Source organism: Heterocephalus glaber, unplaced genomic scaffold (genome assembly GCF_053883595.1).
Source record: "Heterocephalus glaber isolate CG9 unplaced genomic scaffold, H.glaber_assembly_v1.0 deba00001472, whole genome shotgun sequence".
Classification (NCBI taxonomy): Eukaryota; Metazoa; Chordata; class Mammalia; order Rodentia; family Bathyergidae; genus Heterocephalus; species Heterocephalus glaber.
The window spans coordinates 79,466,822-79,480,348 of record NW_028258315.1 but is presented as its reverse complement, the minus strand read 5'-3'; the positions used below and the strand labels follow the sequence as shown (position 1 = coordinate 79,480,348).

General features: G+C 37.5%; 1 long non-coding RNA gene across 1 annotated transcript; it reads right to left on the bottom strand.

Annotated features, from left to right (window-relative positions):
* Positions 1-375: 375 nt before the first annotated feature.
* Positions 376-10,057, bottom strand: LOC110344499 (uncharacterized). Its single transcript, XR_002387092.2, has 3 exons — positions 8,241-10,057; positions 6,785-6,869; positions 376-3,857 (listed from the first exon to the last, which is right to left on the bottom strand). It is a non-coding gene; the product is annotated as an uncharacterized LOC110344499 (long non-coding RNA).
* Between the last annotated feature and the right edge of the window lie 3,470 nt (positions 10,058-13,527).

Below are 13,527 nucleotides of genomic sequence, written 5' to 3'. Positions count from 1 at the left end.
ATCCTATTGTGATGAAATGCATAAACAAAAATATAAGAGGAAGAAAGGGGGAGGAGTTGAAGTTTAGTCTGAGAAATGATGCTTTTTATACCTAGCAGGATAATGGAATTGAAAGCACTTAAGAGCAGAGTAGAAAGGGACAGCTGACTCCTCCTGAGATGTGAGTTTATAGTGTATTTTCCCCTTATTTTTTTGGAAGTGAACCAAACATCAGACATTCTCATATGGTTCTGACAGTATAAAAGCATATTTCTAGGCCAAAAAAAAAATCAAAGAACAAAAATTAATCCTACCATCTTAGGATTTTTTTCAGATCACTGTTCTGGTACATAAATGTCTTTTATAATAACTGCTAAATACTTACTTTTACACCACTCTAACTTTTAATTATGCCATAGGGACAAAGGCATACTGTGGCAACTATGATAATGCACCTCAGATCAAAGTGTTAGGATCATAATTAGCCGAGAGTCTTCATTGTAGCACCCTGAAATCAGGCACTATTTGTGATAGAGCCATGCTTCCCAGTCGGCTCCCAGCCAATGACTGAGCCCATTCCCACAAGACACAGGAAGCATTCCTTGGATGGCAGGATTCTGGCTGGAGGATTCCTTTCAGCCTTGCTGAGACTGTCTTAAAACTGTGCTAAGGCCTAAAGTCTTCCTTCCACACTTTTCTCTATCCCTTCTTCCTTACTGCCCATCCTCCTTCCCACTCTCTTCAGAGGGGCAGGCCTGCATCATGGTCTGAAAGTTTCCAGTCTCTTCTGGCTCCCTCATTTTTCTGCACTAATTTCTCTCAGTGTATCTCTTCATATCTAACCCTACTTTGGTACCTGCTACTCAGACAACTGTTCATTGGTTTTCATTTCAGATCAGTGCTAGTCTACCAATAGCCCCAAACTCTAATACATAAATATATTGCCTCTGTGAAACTTCTATATATTCAGTTTATTTTAAAATTCCAATGAAAGAGCAAGCTTCTCAAGTCATGATGAATACACCAATGCTGAGGCTTGATATCCAAAGGAAGTTATTTCTCTTTCCATCTTTCTTCATTTGCAGTGTGAGAGGAAATGTACGGGGTGACAGTATGTGGCAGAGAACCCTGGCTAATCACCAAACCCCTGTTCACCAGACCATGTTTCCCAGCCTGCCTTGTGGCCACGTGTGAGCATGTAACTGAGTTCCACCATTTCCAGATTCAACGCATAGAAACCTCGCTGTGTGAATCTCCATGGTGTTTTGCCTCTTGATGTATAGCAGCTCTTGAAGTACAGCAGATTTGGAAACCATGTGTTGAAGATGAAACTGTGACAACACAATAAGAGGCTGGGTCCCTGAATTACCAGTTGAATAAAAGCAGTTTGATTTGGAACTGTTAGGTGAACAAGCAAAAAACATATTGTGTGAAGCTTCTGAGTTTGAACACGATACTCCTTCCTTCAAGAAGTAGTTTATCCTCCTCTCCTTGAGTTTGCATAGTCTTGTGACTTGTTGAGAAAAATACAGTGGAAGAACATTGTACCAGCTCCAAACCTAGCCCCAAAAGTCTAGACAGCTTTGAGTACAGATTCATGGAACCCAGTGTCCAGGCTGGACACTATAAGGAAATACTGGCTGCCTTACTGGGGACAGGGACACTTGAGGGGGTCCTTGAGGATCCGATGCTGGGTGGAGAATGAGGCTACATGGAAAGACTCAAGCCCCACAGCCCATTGTCAGTTTCAATGTCCACGTCTCAGTGGGGCAGCCTTCTCTCTAGCCCAGGCTTCATGCCAGCCAAATGCAGCCTGGGAGTGGCCCCAGTGGACACCATGTGGAGAGAGGAACTGTCCAGTCAGCTCACAGAATGATGATAAATAATCAACTATGGTTGCTTTAAGTCCCCAAGTTGTTCTTGGTGGGTTATTTGGGGTATGGAGGGTAGAGTTGTCACACAATAATAGGTAACTGAAATATTGAGGTTTTAAATAAAGAGGTAGTTTAAGAGAAATTCTGAGAAGTGACAATTTTATTGTTTTTAGCTTTAAAATTGCAAAACTTAAGTAATTATATTCCTTCACCCTTTTAAATGCTATGTTCTTCTATAAAATAAATGCCAAATAAACATCTTTTCCTAGTAACAATATACCCTGATTTCTATACCAACAAAAGCAGGAAAGTAGATAACATTCTTTTCATTTCTTATAAAAGCACAAGTAATATATCTTCAATGTTAAAAGGTCAAATCACACAGAGACAATGAAAAGTGAAACTTTTGCTTTCAGGATTTCCTCCAGGCTCCAATTCTACCCCCTGCCCAGAGGAACCTGCAAAGCACAGTTGTTTGGTGTGTGTCACTCATCCAGGTTTTGTCCACCCAATTGCTGTGCGTTTGTGCACACACATAGGTTTCTACATTTACATGTGACTGGAATCACACCATATATGCTATTTTACAACCCACAGGATTCACTTTTGAAGGAACAATTGTGCTGTCACAGATGATACTGAGGCATTACTTTTTTATCATACATGTTATATCTACATTTAGAAGCTTTTCTTTTCCGGGACTAAGAATATGGCAACTTCTTCCCTCTTTTGATTTAGGCATAGCACATAACAACAAGAATTTCTAAAGTACAGACTTCCTTTCCTACAGAACGATGGCTTCTCCTCGATTCTGAGGCACGTTCATCACAAGAACACTTATTTTTCATATTTACATCTCAACTCCTTCCCAATAGTCTTGGATTGAAAAAAATGATGGTGGAGGGGCAAAGCTTTGATGTTCATGCCATCAACAATTTATTGGTAACAAGGACTATGAAGGCACTAATAAATCCTTATATATCTCAGATTTTTAATACTGTTCCAAGCTTGAAAAGGAAAATTAGATAGTGACACATAAAAATGTATGGAAACTTTTCTGCTGAACAGTCTATTTGTTTTCAGATTCTTGAGTCAACTTTTGAAATGCTAATAACCTTAAATGCCAGGTACCTGTAAAGATATAGTTTGAGTTCTTTAATTATGGAAGGAAATTCATGTGCTTCCTTGTAATGTGTAATGATAAATGCAGTGCCCTAGGACATTCTCCAGGCGTACTGTCTTAAGAAGGAAAGATGATCTTCTGTTTCAAAAGCTTAGATTCCTTCGTTTCATTAACATAATATGAAGTATGTTTTGGCATCTGATATTAACAACATATGTATTATCTTTCAAGCACCGTAGAACATTTGACTTTGTGACAGAATTAAATGGAGTTAACTGTTTTTTAGCACCAGGAAATAGTCTGATTAGACAGATCATTTTCATTTTATTTCATAACAGAAAGCTGCTTAGAACTATGTTTTTTTTTAACTGTTGCTACATTTTTCCTTGGAGTGGGTGACAATCCAAAGAAACCACAATGAGCTAGTACTATTAATAGCTGTGGCAGACAATATCTTCTATAGATGGTCCCAGTAATATCTTCCAACACCCACATTCGTTGCACTGAAACTCCTTTCACAGAAAGGTGAGATCTACATCCCTTCCCTTTGAAACTGTTGGGTTTTTCTGCCTGGCTCAAGAACTAGAGCACAGTGCAGGTGATGCTGGGTGACTTCTGAGGCTAAGGAAGGAGAGACAATTCAGATTCTGCCTTTCTGCTAGACAGTCACACTTTGAATGCTGACCCTCTGCATATGCAAGCTAATGGCTTCAAATCAACCATGCTGTGAGAAAACTCAAAATAGCCCACATGTGAAAACAAATTAAAATCCTGGAGGTCTGTAGAGAGAAATGTCCAGTCAGCTTCCAGCTATTCTAGTGCTTCATTGTTCCAGCTATGTCTTCCAGACAATCCCTTCCCAAATTCCTGACCCACAAACACTGTGAAAGAGAAAAAAATGGTGGTTGTTGTTCTGTCACTAGGTTTTAGAGTATCTTGTTGTACAGTAATAGATAATTATTAACTATTCTAATATTATTAGACTAATAACTAATATTTATTGGCCTACAATATTGAGCATATATTTTATCCAATTTATTTGTGTTCCAGGCAGGATTTAAATATAACTTGTGTATTAATTCATTAATTCATTTAAGGCTTTCAAAAACCTGTGAGATAGGTATAATTACTCTACTTCAAAGATAATGAAATTGGAGCAAAGATTGCCTTTGTAACTTCTCAAGGGCCCTATCATAGGCAGCAAAGTTGGAGTCGAACTGTGAAAGTCTAGATCCTGAGCTAACATTTTATTATTTTATTTTAGGCGTACCATCTATAATTGTGTGCATGTACATATCAAACTGTTTTCACATCAAAATGCATATTTATCAAGCACAGTTATATTACTGAATAGAATAAAAATATTCAGAAATTTGTAAAGTAACACACAAAGACTTTAGAGATATTTGCTTGAAGCTTGTTCATCCAGATTCTCAGGAAATCATGCCTCTTATAAAAAAATTTCCTAAAAATGTTTTCATTTTGTTCTGTTTTTATATCATGAAATTAATCAAGGTTCATTATAACTGTGATATGAAGAACATTTCTATATAATCAACAAGAACCAATATTGTGAACTTCTAATATGACATGATTTTAAAAATTCTTGCTGGAATTTAGGTAAGATATAGTATGGAAATACTGTGCTTTTTGAGCCACTTTTCTGTAATAAACTTTCTGGTCTGGCTTCTCCTACTACAGTCATTAAAATATTAACTGTAATAGTCAAGTGGGATCCAAAAATATCAAAGTCTAAGAACAATACCTGAAAATTATGTATCTTGAGAATTATTAATCTTGGGAAAATCACTGGAATCACTTATTTTGCATTGAAGATAATAAGGTTTAACATATAGATTATTTAAAACAAATACTAAAAAACATATAGCAGGACCCATATTTTAAGTTCATCATTACTACTGAGTTGATGATAAATTTTAACTTCTATGTTTACAAAAGTGGCCTCTGAAGTGGATATATCTGAATCCTCTTTGGTAGGCATTTGTTTCACATCAGGACCGCAGTGAAAATTTGTGAACCCCAAGACACAAATATAAATGAAAGCTTGAGTCTAAATATTTACAAAGTACAACTTCTGCTGCACTCACAGACCTACCTGCATTCCCACCCAGAGGCCCCATGGCCACATTTGGGAGGTCATCATGAGACTCAGGCTAAAGGAGTTGCATTATCCTTGGGTTCAGCCTGCTGCCTGTGAGCATAAAAGGCAACACGCATTTGCTAAAGTGTGCAGGTTGGGTATTTGCCTATCATTTACATTTGCTCACCAAACAAGGAAATTCACTGACCTTAGACAAAGTATGCTGGTTTTACACATGTGCAAATTCTTCATGTCAGAAAGTGGAATGTAATCTCCCTCCTCTTGAATAAGGTTCAGTCATAGCCTTGGTTCTAATCAAAACAATGTCATGCGTGTGACTCTGTGATTTTCAGGGCTACATTAGAAGAGACAGTGATGCAGTGTGTGTCTCCACTGACTACAGGAAGCCATAGCCTCAGACAGGCCATGTGCCGGGGTTGCAGGTGACAGCCCAGCCAAGGAGCCAACCAGTGGTCAGCATCAGCTACCAGCTGTGTGAGTAAATGAGCCTTCAGAGGACTGCAACCCCAACAATGCCAAGGTGTGCAGAGACAGTCCATTCCCACCAAGCTAACTCTACTCAAATTGCAGATTTATGAGCACAACAATGTGTCTGTTATTTTAAGCCCCTAAATTTTGGTGTGGTTGCGCAGTAATCGACAACCAGGATACAATGTTGGATACTACTTTATCTAATGCTCATGTTATAAGGTAAAATCCTCCAGATTTCTAAGTCAGAAGATCTGAACCAAAGTTGCATCTACTGAGTGTATATTAAGTCACTCACACTACCTTCTGGTTCCTCTTGTGTAGCTAGATGTTAGGACCATAACCCTCCCTCAGAGATATACCAGAGTATTCAAAGGGGCAATATATCTGAAAGCCTATGATACAGCATACTTCATAAATGTTTCTTAAATCCAGATCTGCCAATTCCAGATATTTACTCTTTCTCCTTTCTCTACCCTATTACTTTTCCACAAGAGCAGAGAATTGTAAAAATTATGCCTGCAACTTCTGCATTTAAAAATATGAAGAATCTATACTTTTTTTTAGTACTATGTATCAGACCCAGGGCCTTCACACTCAACAACATCTCCAGCATTTTTATATATATTTTTTAATTTTGAGGCAGGGTCTCACTAAATTGCAAAGTCACCAGTGTGGGTTCAACCTTGCAGTCCTCCTGCCTCAGCCTCCCAGAGTCCTGGGATTACAGGTGTGCACCGGCATACCCAGCTTGTACTCTTTATTTTTCAACTGAAAAATTATGACTAGAAGATTCTCCAGATCATTATCCACTGAACCATTCAAACACAAAACTCATGAAAAGGGCAGGTTTCCCTCTGGGAAAATATGGAAGACTCCAGAAGGAACAAAATTGTGTGTTCCTCTGAGACTCCCATTAATGGCTGTGGCTTCACTCTAAATTCTACTGCTACAATATTAGACTGCTCTACATTCTGAAGAATTATTCAAAGAACCTGGCTTGGAAAGTTTTCTAGAAGCTAAATTTCAGAGATACTATTTTTGTAAATTTCCTCTAAATGGCAACAGAAGATGAAATTCGAAAAAGTATAATTTAAGGTTTCATTTGCCTAACAAACACAGTAAAAAGATGATATCAAACATCTGCAATTTTCAATCACGTAGCTCAAAAATAAGCACAAAACAGTTTTAGTGAAGTGCATACTTTGGCATCCTTACCATCAAAGGCAGTTTTAAACACATGATCCAAAATGCCCATTGACAGCGGGTCTCTCTTGCTGCATATTAATCTGTCAGGATGAATCTGGAAACACCAATGTCTCTCAATTAGAAGCATACACTTTAAAAATCAGAAATAAAATCACAATGCCATGAACAGGGCACAGGTGGGTAACTGACAAGCCCACCTAATGTGAAAAAACCATAGGTTTAAAGAAAAGGCATAATAATAATATAAAGGTTTGCATTTGCATAGCCTGTACAGCCAAAGAGACCAAAGCCCCTATCTCATTATCTCATTAATCCCCTTCTACTTGCTGCAGCAGCCAGTGTAGGGCAGGCACTATGTCCGGTGACTGTGACCATCAACATGCCATGTGGTAGCCTATTGTGAGCCCTATTGCTTCCAGTCTCCTTTCTGTAATAACGTGTGAGATTAGTGTTCCTGTCGCAGCTGGAGATGGAACGCAGCATCAGTTCTTAAACCAATTTATCTCTTTCCCCAACTTGTCACACTACACAGATAACTATCTGAAGTATTTCCATCTACAGGTACATTATTAATGGGCTGTAACTGTGTCTCTGAAAGAGGGTTCAAAGACATCAAAAACATCTGTAACTACTAATTAGAGACTTGCTAGACTACAAGAGATTATTTCACCAAGCAGGTTAGCTGTGGGACTCATTTGCTGTTCAACACCCCAGACATTTCAGACATCTGATTTTTTCCATCACTCTCTTCCACTTCCTGTTAGAAAGATTATGTACATGCTGAAGTGAGTGTATGTGTGGAGCTATGAAAAGCAGAAAATAACAACAAACAATATTTTGCTATCATGCATACTAATTTTTCTGAAAATCAAATTTTCAAAATCTTATTTCATATCTTTATTCATTATATGCTAGAAAAAATAAGCCTCTGAAATTCTACTCATTCATGTTACATTAGTCAAACTTGTCACACTACAGCTTATTTTTTCTTTAGGGACAAAAAATACACTGGTTCCTATTTCTATGACCAAAAAAAGAAAAACTCTCTCAAGTTAATAATTTTACTGTATTGGGAGACTCTATTGGTTAAATGTTTCTTCAATAATGCTTCCTAGGATTATTATATTTGCCACCTTAAATTCTATTTGAAAAACAGATTCTAAACTACATGTGCACTGAAATTGTAAATTAATAACTTCCTAAATATAACTAGTTATGAAGAAACAAAACCAATTTTTTAATTGCCCAGAAAAGATGTATCTTCACTCTAGGGTGTATGGCTAAAGGAGAAGGGCCATATAAAAACTTTAAGGTTATTTTATGCATGGAGCTTCATGCTTCATTAGTACATATAGCATAAAAAGGAGTGATCCAATTTAAAAGAAAAATTTAAGTATTCTAGTAAAAGACAAATTGCCATTTAACCCCCCCTCAAAATACTCCCTTTCACTTTGAATTCACTTACCTCATCACTGTTTCCACTCTCTAAAGCGGTTCAGGAAGTCCTCTTTCATGAGAGTTCCTCAAAGATAACTCAAACCATCCACACATAATTTTGTCCACACATAACCTCAGATTGTAGGAAATAATGTTCAATGTTGAGTATTCTCATTAAAGATCTTTTATAACCATACTTCATTCCAAAAATTAACATTTTAAAATATTTGAAATATGCCTCCCAGGTAAACCAGGTTATAGTGAATTCACAAAAGGCCAATCCTACTGACCCTATTTTTCTCATGGTTGCCACAGATCACAAGCAATCTTCGGGACAGAAATTTCAAAGATTCGTTGAGTTGTTACTTCAGCCTAGAAAACTCCAATATCATGTTTATAAATTTTCTTCTAGCCATTTATTTCTGTTTAGCTACTTAAAAACTCAACAGAATTTTTTAACATTTATTTTATTATGCTCACAGATTTTGTGAGTCTCAGGAATTCAGATAAGTCATAACAGAGATGGTTTGGTTTTGCTCTATCATGTTTGTAGCCTCAGCTGAGAAGCGTCACATAGCTGGAGGTGGCTCAAGTAGATGTAGATGGAATCTCAGAGTCTATGTTGGGATGGTTTGACTGAGACTATCAACCACAATCTGTAGAGATTCCCCCCCCACCTCTCTCTCTCTCATATTATTCTATCCATAATCTAACATCATGTTAGTGGTCCCAGTCACTCTTATAGAATAAAATAAAATTGGAAAAATGCATTCAATTAAGTACAGAAAATAATAAATATCAGCTCTCCCCAAATATAACAAAAATGCATAGAAGGTCAATAACATTTCTCAAGATCAAATGAGGAATAGAGAAATTTCCATCTCTTAGAAGAGATGAAAATTTCTTTGCTGGAAATATGCATAATAAAACATGGGAAAGTTGTGTGTCATTCCAAGGTTGATAAAATACAGTATAAAGATTTAAAATACAAAGATAGGCATTAATTTAAAAAGCTGTGGAGCAACCAAGGAAAGATGGTAGAAGGAAGTAGGTATTGATCCCACCTTCCCAGTCCTAGGGTGAGCAGGATGTTAGGTAGCTCAGCAGATACATTGCTCCGGGGATCCTAGGGTGGGTGGTCACTGAGAATTATTCAGAGGGCTACCTGTACTGGGCCAAGGAGCTTATAAACTAGAGAGTTCTTATTTATCACAAACATAGCTATGAACTGCTTTTATTTGTGCATTTCAATTTCTAACAACAGGAAGAAATGCTGCCTTGAATTTGGGGTTATGGGGGTAAAAAGCATCACGAGAATTCCATATGATGATGAACTAAGAAATAGTATCTCTTAGTTGAGACAAACAAGGAAATCTAGTCTGGTATGGCAGAATATATTTTATGTAATTCTAAGCATATCAATTGAATATATGCATATACATTTAGCTTATACTCACATTCTGATTTCCATACTCAGTGCAGTGTAGTAAGCACAAACTTCAGTTTACAAAAAAACAGGAGCTTTCATTATTCTTTTATGAAAAGTCCTTTCATGGTGTGTACATGTGTGTGAACATATATGTAAGATAGGCAATAAGTTATTTAACAGTTTTGAGTGGATGTCTTAGAAAATGTACTTTTTAAACTATCTTATTAGTTGTTTAAAAAGAAAAAGACCACAACTTGGTGGTCAGTTATTGTTGATTAGGCTTCAGTCCAAGCCATTAGGGGCCATTATAGACACAGTGAGAATCTTTCAAGAGGCATTTATTCCATTAGAAATTTTCCTAATTAAAAAATAAAGAAACTTAGATAAAACTAGATTTAAAGTAAATTAGTTAACAATCTATAAACTACTTTCCACAGAAATTAATCCAACAAAATAGACTTTATCATTTTAAATGTTCTTCTAAAATTCGAACCCCATGGGATCAGAGTCTATGAAACCTGAATTCATTATGGAGTCACTGATTGAGTTTATTAGTGACAAACCCTAGTATTATTTTTTAAGAAAAAAAAAATCACACATTAGTTCCTCACCTTTGTTTCCCATGTACTCTTGGAAAAAACCTTGCCTGGAAGTGTCAACAATGAGTAAATTAAATGAATTAAGCACCAAGAATATATTACAGGGGACCTATGTTTGCCACAATTGTCCCTGTTCAAGCCAGGACATCTTGTTAAACAGTGAAAAGTACAGTGAAAAAGATGATAAATAATTGGGTTAAATGGACATAATCAACTAGATTACACCAAGTAAACAGTGTTTTAAAAATTAATACTTTTGAGGGGCTAAATACTAAAATAATATTTCCAAATCTCTTCCACATGGGCTTGGAAGAGCATAATTCCTAGTTAACAGTCCAGTCTTTCTCTTGGAAGAACCCAAGGAGGGAACAAGGCCATAAAACCCTACCTGATAGCTCACAGAGGAAGGCTATTATTAAATCTATGAAGCCTAAGAATGAACTGTTTTGGGTTTGGGGGGGGTGGGGGTTACCAATTTGGGAAGGGGAAGTTGGAAGCAAACTGTAGGTAATTGGGTGATAGTACTTGACTCCGTTCTCAGCTTATGATAACTTTTTTAATGTACAGATATTAGAACTTCCCCTTCACTTCACCAAACTGGACTTTCCTCATCTCACATCTGAAGGTGAATGAGTTGGGAATGAGTTAGGAAGATGAGTTGGTAGCAAATAGCGAAGATCCTCTGAGGCATTTGGTCCACAACTCCTCCAACTCAACTTCTCACCACAAATCCCTAATGACTTCCAACTCACTTGTGGCCCCAAGGTAAACACTTTTTTACTTTAAACTTCCAATGCTTCCAGTACTTTCACTACTCCAAGTTGCTCTAAGATTATCAGTTCTGTCATATCTTCTCTTCCCTTGCTAGTCAGTCTTGATCTCAAAGTTACAGATCTAAACTACCCTCTCACCAGCACCCTCAGTTCTCTCTTGTACGAATAGCTCCCCAGAAAATGGCCAGAAGAAATCCAATGCCAGCACAGTGTTTAACTGCAGTGTTGGCCTCCAACTCCAACCTAGATACTAACAGTGTAGAAGATAGTTTCAATACCGTGTCAAATGGCACCTTGAAAATTGCCATTCTCCAACTTCAGCAGGAACATGAGAGTCATCAACCAGTCCTTTCACACAGCTTCCTTTTCACTCTCAGTTACCATTACAGGCCTGATCAGTTCTCAAATTCCCTACCCCAGTGTCAGCAAACAATATGCCATAAGGCAATGGTGGAGTGAGGAGCTCAGCAAAGAAGCACTAATAGATTTATCAAAAACAAAGATTTTAGGATCCTGAAAATAGAACGAAAACATAAAACAAATTGAGAAATACTGACACGGGAAAAGCTATGAGTCTTAGGTGAGAACTTCTCTGTGGCATTTTAGCATGGGATTGTTCAAATTATTCCCCTTCTCATCATTTACCCCTTCATTCGGCTCTCCAGTTGTGCCCAGCCATGTATTTGGATATGGTAAGCCATGAAAACCAGCAGCTTCTCAACAGGAAATGAACGACTAACCTGAGGTTCAGCAGAGCACAGAAAAATTCCCACAGTCCTAGACATTACAGGAAATAGTAATCATTTCAGCACCATAGAAGGAATGTTAGTTACTGTGATCCTAGTTGAGTCAAACCACTGATAAACTAGGAATAAATATAAGAGGAAGATCTGAGAAATAAGGCAGCCAGAGGCCTTGAGCTTTTCCCACAGGCCTGGGGGTCTGGAAGGCAGTGAGCTTGTCCAGAGCTGTGCACATGTTCAGGAAAGACTTCAGAAAGCAGCTACCTACGAGTCACTGGAAGAATATGAGACCTTGGGCAAGCAGAGAGTAAAAGCCAGAAACAACTAGTAAACTTTCAGAAACGTGAAGTGGTTCCCCAATTCACACATAGAACCATGAACAAGGGAAAAATCCTTATCTGCTTCTTGTAAGTGAGCACAACCTTGACTGAGTACTTTTTAAAGTAAATGTTTGCAGTACATACAGTTTACTGTCAACTTGGGGAGTGAGTATATGTACATAACACAGCTTAATTCTTTTGATCCCCTTTCTCTTTCTTCCCGTCTCCCTCCCTCCTTTAAATCCCTTTTCCACATTTTCATGCTTGTTGATATTATTAATCTTATCCCATGTTTATGACACATAATGTTTATGTTCATTTAGGTTATTAGATTCCTGTATATATTCTACTTATTTTCCCTTTCCCTCCCCCTCTCCTCCCACCCACCTTCTCTTGGACCAAAACTTGACTGATTATTGAGACATTACCAAGAAATTCTAGAATGAGGTCAGGCTTAAAAATAAAAGCAGCAATGAAAAAGAAGAAATATGAGCAGAATCAACAGAGGTCACACATTGTCAAGGACGAGAGACTCCATAAAAATTAGTCCAAATAAGTCACTAACCAGTAAACAAACAGAAAAAGGAAGAATTAAACTGAGGTCTTCTATAATATATTGTCTAAAATGACCAAGTTTCAGAAACAAGAAAAAAGCAATCAAGTGAAACTGTCTCCTTAGATATTGGATTTAGCAAAGTTGTCAAACCAGCTATTATACATAAGTTCAAAGGACGTCATATTTATATATTAAAGGAAAACATGATAACAGTAACTTACCAAATAGAGAATATCAATAAAAGGATTTCAAAAGGAAGGAGGGAAGGAGAAAGGGAGGAAGGAAGGAATCCTGGAGTTAAAAAGTATAAAAACTGGAACTTCAGTTTTCACTCCAGCAAATAAAAAACCTGGAAGTCATCATTTCCATCCTCATAAACAGAAGAAAACTGAAATGATAAAAATCAACATCATCAGAGAATTGATGTTCCAGAGAAGACTGCTGCCCCAAACTCTGAAGAGACAGAAGAACGTGGAGAATCATAGCTTACCAAGACCAGAAGCCACTGGATTCAGGAACTGGTGGGAACATTGGAAACTATAATCGACTGCTGGATTCAGAATGTAGACTTGTGTGAGAGTTAAAACTCCTGGGAAAAGCCACTAGTTTCTCACCATAAAGATGTTTACATGCTCTAGGAAGGGGAAGGAGAATAGTAACCACTGTGAGACATACTCAGATGGTTCTGTTTTCTGAAACAAAGCCTACTCCCAAGTAAAACTACAGTGGTCCTTCCTTATCTACAGGGAACACGTCCCAAAACCCTAAAGATGCCTGAAAACTGCAGAACATACCATACCCTCTACAAAAACACCGCAATACCATAGCAGACCTGATAACTGAGATTGGTATAGGAGAACTCTAACTCCCAACCTGCTAAATGTCAGATGTGCTG